A 15,271-nucleotide genomic window follows, 5' to 3' on the forward strand; every position below is an offset into this window, starting at 1 on the left:
GAGTTTCTCAGTGTATCAGTCTTCAGTGGGAGAACCACATGTCTATCTCTATATTGTGAACTGTTCACTCAATTGCAGATATACACTGGGTACTATAAAATTAAATTGATCTCTGCTCTGAGACACCTTATTTCATTAGGAGGTTTGACAAATGGGTGTTATGGACATGTCCTTGATTCTATCCTTTACTCAAGGCTGAATTTTAATGGTTCAAACATCCTCACAGTTTTGTCTTTTACTGCTTAGCACAATAAAATGTAGCCTTTTCTACCCCTACACATACTCAAATTCCTGGATATTCTCTATTTCTTTCTCTGAGCTTATCTTTTTCTTGTGTCTTATCAAATTCAGCCAGCTAAAGAAAACAAGCTACTAACTTTCTTTCTTTTTCTTTTTCTTTCTTTCTTTCTTTCTTTTTTTTTTTTTTTTTTAGAGAGAGAGAGAAGGTGAGAGAGAGCATGGAAGAGGAGAGTGGAGGGGCAGAAGGAGAGAGAGAGAGTTGCAAACAAGCTCTATATCCAGTCCAGGGCCCAATGTGGGTCCCACGACCCTGAGATCATGACCCTGGCAGAAGGTAAGAGTAGGATGCTTAATAGATTGAGCCACCCAGGTGCCCTAATAACATCCTTTTTATAGAATTTTCTCTGATATATGAATGTTCATTAGAGACTTCATTTGCCTTCCAAATTATTATTGGCAGCATTTTTATTAAATATTTTGTCATTGTTCGCATTCTTCCAGCCTCTAATAATAGTTCCAGTTTCTGATTCAGCTAGAAGGTATAGATTTTGTTGAAGTAAGAAAAGACTTCAAAAGGCTTTTAACTACAAAGTTTTATTTTTTGTTCACACTGTATGTCCAGTGTAGATTGGCTGGGTGGGTGTGAGGGTTGCTTCTTGTCTTCTGCAATCCAAAATAATGGTTATTATGTGTCTTGTAATTTTCAACCATAATATCAGTTTTGTGGTCTACATGTTAAGCACTTTGGCATCAAAACACAAAAATTAAACAATTCTTTTCACTTTTAGCTTTATCATTAGCTTCATTCAAATAAATAGAAAACTCATAGCTGAAACTATTTTTTTATTTTGTTTATTTTAACAGACTTTGATTCACTTTATTTTTCTTGTATAAAACTATATGGTGGCCACAGCTGGAGTCTGGTGTGGGTATTTACAAGACAGTCAGTGAATTCCTGATAAGGAGACTTGATGAACACAGTCTCTTTCTAGAGGTCAGGGGTGAGATACCTGTAGGTCGTGGAAATAGCATCAGAAGTGGCTATGGCCAAATTGCCCAGGGTGGCAGTGAAGCCCCTGGCCCAGTGAGGTGTAGAAGTTATCAATCCTGGCCATCATCAGTAGCTTCTTGGGTACAGGGGCTGAGATCATATCTCTGGGGGCATCAATGAGGTGCACAGAGCCACAGTAGCTGGTCACCTTGTGAAGGACCGTGTGGGGCTTGCTGATCTTGCCACATGGGGATTACGGAGAGCTTGTTCAGGATCATAGCCCCATGGATGGCAGTGGCTACCTCCTTAGAGCACTTAACAGCCAAACCAACATGTCCACTGCAATCTCCAATGGCAACAAATGCCTAGAACCTCGTCTGTTGGGCAGCATGGATCTACTTTTGCATACGCAGTATCTTCAAAACCTCATCCTTGAGGAATGCCCCCAGGAAACAGTCAATGATCTTAGATGCCCTAATGTGTGAGGAAAAGTGATAGATCTCCTTCAGGGATTTGATCTTCATATCCTTGACCAGATGGTCCAGCTTGGTGACAGGGATCCGCCCCTTGTCCTCAATCTTATCTCCATGATTTCCCAGCCTTTGCCTCACCCAGACTCACCATGATCCTTCCCAGACTCCAGCCCAGATGCTTTAGGGAAGTCTCTGTGGAAGCCACTTGGCCTTCCATTCCAGGGGCCTCCCTTTCCAGGGGCCTGCTTCATCACTTATGTTATCCACCATTTGGTATTTTCTTGGAGAAGTTGAAACTATCTTATTTTTTAAATTAGCAAACCTTAGTTCTGAGTTATTGAGCACAATTGATCTGATGGCTGAGAAGCTGAACATTTGTGGCCCGCATATAATGAGTACCACAAGCGATTTCTCCTTGCTTCAATACTTAATATATTTGATGCAAATTATCTCAGCATCCATTCTGATAACATTGAGTTGTGGGTGTGATGGTGATTAGAGTTATTTCTCAAATATTTTCAGTTTTCCTTCTGCACTTCCAGACCCCTTGGTGGTTGGATAGGTCTGGGACTCTTTCTAACCCATAAGTGCTGAACAAAGTGACACCTTCAAAAACTTTCTTTTTTTTTTTTTCTTGCAACCATGACCAGCAATATTTGAGATGATGTCTGTTCAACCAACCTGGGTTCTGTAGTAGAGATGAGAAAAAAATTGAACTTTGTATTTCAAAGCCATTTGAAGTATCTCTGTTAGTTCAACAAGATTTGTACTTATTGATACAGAAATTGAAACTATTATTGGAGGCTGGAAAAACCAACTTGCAAATGTGTTATATCAAAAGGAGAGAGTATTGCAAACATGCTTCATTATCTAACAGGTCACAACAGAAAGCTGAACAACAGCAGAAAACTATTAAAGGACTTGAAGGCATCAGACTTTAGGAGGAATTGAACTTGAAGACTGAATATGCTCAGTGCTCTTTCTTTCAGTTCAGCTTTTTTCTCCTCTTTTACCATAGGTCAGTCTTTCCACAGATGAGAAAATATGGCTATGGACAGTTTTTTAGTTTTATGCATTATAGTGTTGTTCACCTGAAAGAGACTGGGTTAATTTTTCCCAAATACATGAGGAAATCCAAGAAATAGAATCACTGGTATGAGGCATTTATCTACCCTTGAATCAATTAGCTGTGGGTGCAATGTAGTAGGACTTGCAACCACAACTTATTGGTGAAAATATGAGGACTGGGTGATTGTGAGGAGTGTGATGACCTTGTGTTCATGTGTAACAGTGTGACAACCCTGTGCTCATGTGGGGAGGATGAGGACCCTGTGCTCACGTGGGGAGTGTGAGGACCCTGTGCTCCTACGGGGAAGGTGAGGACCATGTGCTCATGTGTAACAGTGTGAGGACCCTGTGCTTATGTGGGAGTGTGATTTCTTGTTCTTGTATGGTGACTTCCTTCATACTCATGTGAATGGGGAGGGGCTTTGAATGAGTAATTCTTATATAGGTATCTTCACTACTTGTTAAATTTTTTTTTAATGTTTCCTCACTAAGTTTGCTAGTTAAACAGATCACATCAATCATTCATTTTGGACTCATTTAGGAAAAGCAAACATTTCCTTTAAAACACGAGGATAACAGGACAAGCAATTCATGAAGACAAGGCCAAATGTTTCCTAGATGAACTAACATAGTTTCAGAAAGTCTTTTATACAGTTGACCTGTCAGTGGAAGGAGAGTTGGAGAGGCCTTTATTTATTTTGTAGGGTACTGTGGGTCTCAAAAGGCATCAGTTACCATATTGAATCCTGCTGTCTCTAAATATTTTATGTTTCAGCCAAAAAACAATTTTCTGCTCTTCTTTCTGGGTTTATAAGGTATTATAGCAGCCTGCAACATCAAAATTATTACTTAGATGTGAGATGAGTGATTCACAACTTAATAGTGATTCCAGAAGCTTTGGTTAGCTTCTCTCTTGAGAGTGTGCATTTATTCCAAATAGTAGATGCCAATACCATGAAAAAGCATTGCCAAACTTCATTAGTAAAGTTAACCCTGCTGACTCCCAAGCTATTGTGCATACATTGTGCATCATGGAGAAAGGTATGACTACTGCATTTCCTTTCCTAAAGTGGAGGTGGTAATACTGACCTCATGTGAAAAGGATATATGCCTTGAATTTTATTATTTGTTTCTGAGTGGTTTCTCTGATCTGAGCTATTTACTATTGCTTATTTTCTTTTGGCATATACAGTTGAGAAAGATGTATAACAACCCTGCAGAATCTGACTTGTTCAACTCTTTGAGGCATAACAACTGCTTTAGAGGAACTGACTAAAGTAAATAAAATTCTTGGAGGACTTGGGCCTTTGGAGCAATCTGAGAGTGCCCAATGGCCTGGATGGAGAATTTTTGGTGTCTCCTCATATCTATCAATGTTCCTAATTTACTTGTTGTTCCCAATTCTCAACAAGAAGGACCTGAAGCGGAATTGTTAAAAATTATCTATCTTCAAGGTAGCAATTTTAATGAGATTAAAATATAATAAAGATTATTTAAAAATATAAGTGAGGTTAGCACTTACTCAGAGTAAGTCTTCAGTATTGGGTTCCTTGAAGCAAACAGAATTCTGGTTAAAAAAAAAAATCAACCAACCAAAGAACAATAGAGAATTAAAGGCCATGCAGAATTATTTGTCACCTAACAACTTTTTGTGTCTGTCTCACTTGGATTGAGGCCAGACATTGAGTTTATAATGATGAACAAGAATGATATCGCGTATGCAAATGAAGTTAGTGGAAAGAAAATACACAAGCATATGAATTACAAAAATCAATTATATATGTTTCATGTAGGTCTCTTTTTACCCATTGTCAAGTTTTCATCTTAAGATTTTGTGCAAATTTTATTTTCCATTTGGCTTCTCATCTAGACTTTGATATGATGCATTAATTTGGTTTTCTCTCCCTTTTTGATGGTGGGGCTTTCTCTGGCTTTTTATATAAACCCTCTTCTTTCTATACTATTAAAATCATCTCTTAAAACAAAAGCCTCATTATATTACTTTCAACTTCAAAGTCTTTAATAGTTACCTGTTAGGAGCAATATAAATTAGGGGTTATAATCATGAAATTTAGAAAGTGCCAGAGTTGGCTTTGAGTAATATGAGCTCTCAGATAAATTCTTCAGCCCTTCTAATCCTCAAGGCCTTAATTTGTAAAAAGAAGGCACTAAAATTATTTTTCTCATAGGATTTTTGTGAGGACACATCCCCTAGTTTATAATAACACACTAAATGATACCTATTATAGTTATCAACTATTCCTTATAAGGCACAATTCCTTTAACACATTACTTTATCAAGGATATTGTGGAGGATATTTTTCACTGGCTGAAACTAGTCTGGATGACTTAAAAATATATTTTATTTATTTTAGAGAGAGCCCATGTGCCCACACATGCAAGTGGCAGGGAGATGTAGGGGTAGAACGGGAGGGGAGGAAGAAAAAAATCTCAAGCAGATTCCTCACTGAGTGTAGAGCCTAAATAGGGCTCATCTCATGACCTCGAGATCGTGACCTCAGCCAAAACCAAGAGTTTAAAGCTTAACCAACTGAGCCACCCACGCACCCTATCTGGATGATTTTTAATTTCCCTTATAATTCAAGATTTTCTGGATCTTTGGCCCTCTCTATCCTTAAATTTGTATTATAGTCATGAAAGAATAGTATTTAGTCTATAAATCCATAGGAATTGACTAAAATAACCCTTGACTCATCTCTTAAAGGCCACAGCATAGTAATGAGACAAGGGATGAGCCTTTGCATGTTGCCAATGTCAGCAGGATGCTGACCAGAGACACAGATGAAGGACTTGGTGACTTGGTGGCAATGTTCCCAAGGCCTTATGTCCAGCAGTCCTCTCTTCTGCAGTGATTATTATTTATAGCCTTAATTTCTGGAGCACGTATGTAAGTCACCTCAGAGAAACTTATCAAGGAAAAGTAAGAAGCTACAAGGAGATGCTAATTTCCCTTATATAATTATGACTTCAAATACAATCACAGTAAAAATTACCCGCTGAAATATATCTTGATTACATTTCTGACTTATAAATTTACAGTCCCTAAAAATAAGAAATAATGTCTCTATAGTACTTACAGGTCTTAAGTGCTTTATTCAAAATGTCTTCATATCCTTTTTTTTTGTCTATCCAGAGAGCTAAAGTTTTCTTGAGAAAAAAATGGTCAGAGCAATATCTTGATTTAACTATAGCAAATTAGAGTCTCTGATCTGGAAGATCCTACTTCCAAAGTGTCTTCCCCATTTTTTTTTCTTTCACAAATAGAAGAAGATGGTAGTGCTGAGCTGCTATCAGGGGAAGGAGAAGGGAGAGGGATTCTCAAGTGTCCTTTCTTAATTATCTTCATGCACAGAGTTTTCATTGGAGAATAAATCTTGATATGATCAGGATTTGAGACACCCTTCCTAGTGTTTGAGGATCAAGGTTGATGGTCAAGTCTAGTGGCTGGAGGATAAGGGAACTATGTCACATATAAGATAGAAGCAACTAATCTACTTTGTCTAACCAAAAGCCAGAAAAATAAAATACTAATTGGGCATAGTCCCAGACCTTTACCTCTTTCAATAGAAGAACATGGTAATGAAGCTTGATTTGAAAATTTCAGATCATTTAACAATTATGATTGGGTGAAAGTATTTGACATAATGGGTCTTCTGTGGCAGTTCAGGATATACAGGCAGAACTGTGATTGGATAGGTAAGTATTCTGCTTCATAAACACTAAGTACATGGAACTCATTTATTTATGATGTCATAGGTGATTCATGGAGATAAACAGGTGTTTGTCAAAAATTATGAAAAGGGAAAATGAACTTGTCATCAGAGATAACTTACTATCACAGATAAAACATGCAATGTCAGTTTACTGGTTAGAATAGGCCAGATTTCACTATTGTGAAAAATAGCTCAAAGATCTCCACAGTGAAACATCAAGGTTTGTTTCCTGTTCATGATATGTGTTCTTCATAAGTTATCTGAAAGCCTGTGTTCCATATTTTTTTCTCCTTGGGACCTAGAGAAGACCTTATCTGGAGCATTGTCTATTGTTGGATAATCTGAGGAGATACAGGGAACTCAGGAGAGTTTTACACTGGCATTTAAATGTTCCAGTCTACAAGTGACATATGACTCTTATATTTGATACTTACTGGTCAGAACTGGTCACATGATCTCCCCCACATTCAAGGAGGCTATTCAAGGTGCTTGTGCTCAGAAGGAATCATTATTATTATTTTAAAGAAATTTTATTTACTTATTCATGAGAGACACAGAGAGAGATGTAGAGACACAGGCAGAGGGAGAAGTGCTACCTTGCAGGTAGCACGATGTGGGACTCGATTTGGGACTCTGGGATCACGCCCTGAGCTGAAGGCAGACCCTCAACCGCTGAGCCATCCAGGCATCCCAGAAGGAGTCAATATAATGACTACTAGCCCATCTTCAAGAAAATGATTGGCTCACAGACCAACATGACTGTAACCACACTGAAAAAGTTAATCTCTGAACATATCATTTAGATTGTGTGTGAAAGTCAGCTGCCTTAGTAACATAGAAGCAGAATCCTGGATTTCAATACTGGCAATGGGCTATCCAAGCTCTTTCTGGAAAAGAGGGGTTTACATAGACACAAGCATTTGGTTCTTCTGACAGGTAAATCCCTGCTGTAGAAATGGAAGCATTAGTTTAGTAAAGCCTTAAGGCCATTCAGTATTTGATTCTTTCACTTTCCTTTGATCTCATTTTATGAGATTCGTGAAGTTTTTCTACAAAGAAAGGAGTAGCCAGGTGGATGCACACATCTAGTTTGGTGCAGTTTTATTTTAAATTAACACTTTAATATTATGGCTTTATAAATTGTTTTCTTGTGGGCTTCATTAGCTTGAATCAACTTCTTTTTTTTTTAAGACTTTATTTATTTATTCACGAGAGACACACACAGAGAGAGAGGCAGTGACACAGGCAGCAGGAGAAGCAGGCTTTCTGCAAGGAACCCCATGTGGGACTTGATCCAGTACTCCAGGATCACGCCCTGAACCTAAGGCAGATGGTCAACCGCTGAGCCACCCAGGCGTCCCTTGAATCAACCTCTTAAGTTAAATTAACTCCAGGACACTGAAGAGACAGAGTCCCTGAGCCCATGCAACTGAACCATAGACAATTCACCAAAGGAAGAGGTTTTTTTATTTTATTTTATTATTATTATTTTTTTATTTTGTTGTGTTTTTGTGGTTTGGTGTTTTGTCAGGGAAGTTGGCTGGCTTACCCTGTATGACAAGTGGTCTCCCCTAACATTGTCAAAATCTCTTTCTGTGTTGTCTTTGACAATAATTATTTAAATATATCAAGAACACAAATGTAGCCCATATTTTAAATTGTTGATAACCAAGCGAAAATCAGAGAGTTTGTAAGAAAACTTAGGTAAAACTACCTTAATAGAATACATTTCTTTGTCTTCTCTCAGGGCAGCACGGGAAATGTCCTAAAATAATGTTCTAGTAACTACAAGTACTATTATTATTTAATACTTCCAACCATAATTTGAGACATATGGAAAATGGAAATGCTCTCTAGTAATATGTTTGAATTTAAAGGAATGCTTCAGTAGCAGTATTCTGGGCAGTAATGAACAGGATGTTACATTTTTGACTTGGGCATCATTTCAAGTAACTTAGGGACAGAATGGCAGCTCACCCCTCATTTCACCCTGTGAGTCTTGCTTCTTCAATTTACCAGTCAGGGGAAGCAGTGCAAAGTGATAACAATAAGTATAAGTGATGATTCTGTGGGGTTCTCTCTATTTTTTTCTGAAGGAAATCATAAAGGATGCATTTTAATATGTGGCTCTCTTAGTATGTATCAAGTTTGCAGTCTAATGTATTTATTTTGTGAGTCAATATGTTTAGGTTGCCATATAAATGACAACACAAACCAGAGAGAACTAAATCCTTCATGCAACTTCCTACCTCACTAATGACATACTTGTTTTATGTGTCAGCTTTGCTTGGCTATAGTTTCAAGTTTTTAAATTTAACACTAATTTAGGTGTTGTTGTGAAGGTATTTTGTAGATGTGGTTAGCATCTACAATTAGTTGACTGGTAATTTGTGGTAATTTGCGGTAATTTGCTAATATAACCTTAAAAAAGCAATACATAGCCTTATATCACTTACTTATAAACCCAAATTAGCATTTATTATGTAACTACTCTTTGTGAAAGGCACTGACCTACATACTGGGGATATAACAGTGAGAAAAATACATTTGTAAGATACACCAGACAAACAAAATAAAGTCATTATTATATGTTATGATAAGTTTTATGATAAAGGATAAGCCCAAGAAGCTACAGGAATATAGAGTGGGGGTACCCAACCCAGTCTAGGGTATTTAGGGAAAACCTTTGAGAATGTTAGGAGTTAATTGAGGAAGAGGTTGTGGTGAAAAAAAAAAAGGAGCATGTACAAAATCCCAGAAGCAAGAGAATATAGAAAGTTTATTCAAGATTGTGAATGGTTATATAAGCCTGGAGACCTGGGTATGATGGAGGTGGATGGGGCTTAGCTTGGTGATCGTTAGGATGGACATAGGATAGCAAAGAGTGAGGGAGAGAGAGAATGACAACAAGGCTTTAGATATTGTAAATGTTGAGATCATTCCTGAAATAGAAACAAGAGGAATACCAGGTTTGTGAAGGAAGATGATTTCAGTTTTGAGCATACCAAGTCTGAGGTAAATGTAGAACATTCATTGGAAGATGCATAATAAGCCCCCAGAGTTAAGTTTATGGAGTTCAAGAATGAGATCTGAACTAAAATCTCTCTAATGGAGGTGGTGTGATGTTTGTAAATTGAACCTGAAGCAATGATGAGAATTGTTTTAAGAAGGTCAATTCTAAAGGAAGAGAAACAGGCTAGAGAAGTCATTAGAGGGAAATGCCAGTCAAGGATGGGTTTATTATGGGAAAGTTTTGAACACTGAAATATTGTGACGATAGAAGTGGAGAGGGAGATGCTACAGAGTCAGGAAAGAGGCAAAGATTAATAGGTAGGGACTAATGGGTTGAGGTCCTGAGGAGGCAGAAGGAGATGGGCTCAGAGCACGGGCGGGTGGTTTGAACTGACCAGTGGAATATCTCTCTGTCTGTGACAAGAGGAAAGAGAGAAAGGATGAGCTACAGGGCTTGAATGGTAGGAAGACAACCACATTGTATTAGTTGTTTATTGCCATGTAATAAACTGCAAACTTGGCAACTTAAAAGGATGAATATTTTTGTCTTACAGATTTTGTGGGTCAGCACAGCCTAGCTCAGTGCCTCTGGCTCATGGTCTTTCATGGGATTGTCATCAAGCTCAGTCAGAACATCAGTCATCTTAGAGCTCAACTTGGGGGAGAAATAGTGATGTAAGAGGCCCCCAACCTCTTCATCCCTACAAAGATCAATAATTAGAGAGCAGTCTAAACAAAAACAACTCTGGGAGAGCTTTAAAGAAACTTTAACAATACAGTGGAACAACAACAACAAAAAAACCTGAAATAACCATCCAAAAAGAGAGAAGAGTTCACTTCATTTGGCCTGCATTATCTCCTCCCCAAGCCAGCCCTGCTCAGCACCAAAAGGGAACCTCTGAACTACGAAGACATCTCTTCCACCAGGCAAGGAAGACTGAGGTGAGCAGCCAGCTTTCCCAGCCTTTCTGGGCATCAGAGAAAAGTCCTCATTTGATTTCACTCTACTCAGGCTGGCAAAGCTGAGACTTAAACAAATAGCTAGGAAAAAGGAAGAAAACCAGGGATTGCCAATAGCAGCTACCACAGTCCCCAGTGACCTACTTCGTAGACAAACTCAATAGATTCATTTCTAAAAAACCCAAGGACTAGTATGGCTGCAACAAATCCCTCCAGATTTCACCAGCTTTCATCTCATAGGCACTTGGGGATAGCCAGGGCACCCATAGCTGCTAGTGGGGTTTGTCTTCTGTCGCTGACCCGCATGACTTCACTCATCTGTAATTAGCCTTTCCAGCCATGCATCCCCATGCTCCTAGCTTGACTTATGTCTATAGCCTCAACTGCTGTGTACCCATGACAAAAACCCAGCAGTCATGGCAGTACACACTAGATCCAGGGCTCTGAGCTACCAGCGTGCTTGCAGTTGGCCCTGGCCCTTGCTGCCTTTCCTGGCCCCATTACTATATGTGTCTGTATATGACCTCTGCTACTATAGAGGCACCAGTTGGCACTTGCAGCCACACTTACGCACACCACCAGCTCTGGCCATCACTATTTCCTGCTGTGGTCTCTGGCCACTGGACCTGGAAGCATACCGAGTACCCCAACAGCCTTTTTACTACTGCAAATTCACCACTGTGCTTGCCAAGGATCACATGCTTGTTGATATACAAATTAAAAATGGTTGGGATTGTCCCAAATCTGGGGAGAGATTTGAATATTCAGGTTCATAAAGCTCATAGGTCGCCAAAGAAAATAAACTTAAAGAGAGCCTCTCTAAGACATAGTACTAAAAGAAAAAAATTGCCAACCTAGAATACTTTACCTGGCAAAGCCATCTTTCAAGGGAGAGCAATGAACCTCTTAAAGGGAAGTATATAAAAATTTTTCTGGGCATGTTTTTTAAACTCCCACCTCTACATCATCTGTTGAAAGAGATCATACAAAAGGTGCTAAATATTGGGCTGCCATGAAGTATTTTTTGAGGGCTTGTAACAATGATAGTCACCTCTTAGACACATGTGTGAGGAGGCTACCTCCTTTCATTTCTGTAAAATACCTCATTAAGGGCTTCTGCACATTTTGAGGAAAATGGAAAATTCCTCAGAGGAGAAACTTGCATTATGGGAGCTTCAATTTCACAGATTAGTAAATCACATCTGCTCTTAGCAGCATTGTGTACCAGGTGTGCAGGCCATTAGCAACTAAATCTTTCATTTTCTTCTGTAAAAAGTGTATAGATGGAATGGAATTTATCAAGATTTACATTTGCAGTGTCTGACAAATATGCAGATTTACTAAGTCTAGTTTGTGTTTAGATATCAGGAATCTTGTTTTATGTTTTCTGTGGTTTGAAATCTTCACAGAATTTAAGACAATGATTGGAAAATACATTTTTCAAACCAAAGTTTTAAAAAGTGAGAACATTTTTCGTTACCTCAACTCAACTCAATACTTCATTAACTCTGGAAAGCATAGTCATTGGTACCATCTGATAGAATCAACTCTAAACTATAAGAGGCCAGCACATCTATTATCAAAATTTTCTCTTTTAGACAACAACAGACACTTCAGTTATAACATGAGTTAGAACACCTACCTACTCAGTTTCATAGAGACACCAAGAGAAATATATGACAATGTCTATTCATTTGTGTGGTGCCCTTAAGCTAATTCACTAATTGCTCTATCAACTAAGCATTGGGGTCTTTTTAGGGGCCAAAAAAAAAAAAAAAGGCCCTTCGTTGAAAGAAATGCATGCCTGTCTCATCTTGAACTTATGAGATTAGGTCTCCAAGTCAGCCTCTTAGCATGAATGTCACTTTGCTGTGTCCAACTCCAAATTCTTTCTTCAGATTGTGTACTGTGCTCTGTACTTAGCCCCCCCCCAATTCCACTGTACCTTTCCTTCCATCTGTCATTAAAATAGTAGAAACATTTAGCCTTCTCTTACAGCAATGTCCGTATCTTGCTGCAGTAAGTATTGTAATCACTTCATTTTCATCATCTGAGCTCTTAGAAAATATAGTCACAAGGGTCACAATGTGAAAAAATTAAACTAGGTTTATTTTGATACAAAACAATAATTGATCTAGGGGCAAAGTAAAAAGTGGACTGTTAAGGCTCATGATTACCAGGCACTTAAATTGCACACTAATCAATCAAAGTAATGCAACAGTGAATGATCCATTATAGTGAACTCCAAATAATGGTTGCCAACATCCGCAGTAGTCTGAATGTTTGTGTTTCTCTGAAATTTATGTATTGAAACCTAATTCCCAAGGTAGTGTTAGGAGGTGAGGTCATTGGGAGGGCGTTAGGATATGAGGGTGGAGCCCCTTCCTGAAAGGGGTTCACAATTTCATAAAAGAGGCCCAAGAGAGCTCCCTTGCCTCTTCTGCCATGTGAGGACAGAAAAGAAACCATCTATGAACTGGGAAGTGGGCTTTCACCAAACACAGAATCTACTAAATGCCATGATCTTGGACTCCTAGCCTCTAGATGTGTAAGAAATAACTTTCTGTTGTTTATAAGCTATTTGGTCTGTGGCATTCTGTTACAATAGCCCGGACTAAGACAGAAAAAAAGTAGCAATAGCCTCCCTGGAAGGTGGGTAATCTACTTTGCAGTCATTTGACATCAGAAACATTGTTGTTTCAACCTTTTTATTGTACTGCTGTATAGGTTTTGGTGTTTTGTTTATTTTTTTGCTTTTGTTTTTAAGATTTTATTTATTTATTCATGAGAGACACAGAAAGAGGCAGAGACATAGGCAGAGGGAGAAGCAGGCTCCCTGTAGGGAGCCTGATGGAGGACTCGATCCCAGGGTCCTGGGATCACAACCTGAGCCAGAGGCAGACTCAATCCCTGAGTCACCCAGGTGCCCCTACTGTATGGGTTTTGTGCTTTTCCCTCTAATTTTCCATATCCCTGGCCATTGGGACAACCTGCATACCAGGGAGAGATAAGAGACTTTCAGTACTAAAACTAGGGTAAACCTGGGCAAACTGGGATGGTTGGCGCCCTACATTATAAATTGGTCCCTATACTTTAAAGAGTCAATCAATGTCCTTAGCCAGTAGGTAATACAGGTTGTGAGGCCCCTCTTCTAAATTTGCTGTAACTGTCTCTGCTCACCGAGATTCTGCAGTGGCTTTCCCAAGGAATAAATACACTTCCCTCTCCACTCTGTTCTCTCTCTCAGCACACTTTTGGTTGGCCATTTATTTTCGAGGCAAAAGTAAAGTGTGACAATGAGCTTCACCGTGGAAATGGAGAATTGAGGTGATTATCTGCACAATCCAGACAAAGAGACTTATTATTGTTGGTAATTTGAAACTAGGGAGTGATGGGCGAGGGAAATGGGTAATCTGATTATTGCTCCTTTCCATACATTTGGATATATGCAAAGGAAGGAGCCTGTGCTTCTGAGCCACAGCTGCCTCTGAAATGCTCCAACTGAGGCCAACAAAGAACAGGAAGTCTCTGAAACATCAGCTTTCTCCCTCAGGCGTGTTGTTGAGTGTAAGGAGCTCTGGCTAGATCTCTAGGAATAAATTTTGTTCTTCGCTTCCTGAATCTTTTAAGGAATCCATTATTTCTGAAGAACCTGCATACAACAGTGGTCCTCGGGACTAATCTCCAGAAATGAACTTCCCCTTATTTCATCACTGATGAGTTCCAAATCCTCTCCTCCACTCCTAGAATCAAAATGGAGTGTGGTATGTAACCACCTGGTGGGTTATTTGAATTTGAAGTGCATTTGGCTTATGCTACTGTTGTATGAAGTTGACTGTCTCTTCTAAATCATTTTCCTACTCTACTTTTTGCCTATTTTTACTTGTGGTGATGACTCACTCTTCACTGCTCAGCCTCCTCCCTTTCTGCAGGTGTGCAATCTAAGCAGACATTTAGAGCCCTAGAATTTTTTAAGCCAATTGAGTAAGGGGCTAAATTTTTCCTAATAGGTCCTAGAGCTTATATTTGCCTAATATTTCCTAGAGCTGTCTATGACTGAGAGGCTTACACCGCAGAAAACAAACAAAAAGGCTGAATGAGGACTTCTGGGAATTATAGGTAAACTTTATTTCAGGATTTTAAAAATTTAATATCTCCACTGGTCTTGTGTTGGGGGAAGTAGACTGCCATAACGACCTGCTGTCTGAATTTCCTCATTTTTCAATGTAGTTCATTTTTAAGGTGCTCCCTAGTAAAATCAAAAAATTTCTGCAAAACTTCTCAACATTTCTACAAAAACAAAACTAAGCAATCAAAGCAACAACAAAAAAGCTCATTTATTTCCTGAATAATATTTCACCCATAGTGAATTGCACCATGACCTATGAGCACATTTCTGGAACCCAAAACTACCTCCAGGGATGAGAAACAGAGTCTGGGTCAAATGGAAAGAAAAGATGTTGTCTGGCAAGCCTCAGAGGCCGTGACCTCTCTCATCTTCATTATATGGGCTGCCCAGGCTCATGCAGCCTGGTACACATCTTTCAGGCAGAGGAAGGGTTGCTGGGGGAGGGTCTAATGGTTTACCTCTGACATTGGAAGATTTTCAATTTGGTGGTGAAAACAGAGGCAGAAATATTCAGAGCTGCCAGCTGGAACTCAGGGCAATGTTTAAAAAAAAAAAAGTTGGGGTTGCTAAAACCATATTTTATCCAACCATCTTTCATGGTGACTGAATCTCCCAAAGAGCCTAACAGCTGTTTTCTTGGTGTTGGTTGGGATCCCAACCCTGA

At 39.0% G+C, this 15,271-nt stretch overlaps 1 pseudogene; it reads right to left on the reverse strand.

Moving 5' to 3' along the window:
• Positions 1-1,117: 1,117 nt before the first annotated feature.
• LOC112923414 (small ribosomal subunit protein uS5 pseudogene) lies at positions 1,118-11,585 on the reverse strand (annotated as a pseudogene).
• Between the last annotated feature and the right edge of the window lie 3,686 nt (positions 11,586-15,271).

Source organism: Vulpes vulpes, chromosome 13 (genome assembly GCF_048418805.1).
Source record: "Vulpes vulpes isolate BD-2025 chromosome 13, VulVul3, whole genome shotgun sequence".
Taxonomy (NCBI): Eukaryota; Metazoa; Chordata; class Mammalia; order Carnivora; family Canidae; genus Vulpes; species Vulpes vulpes.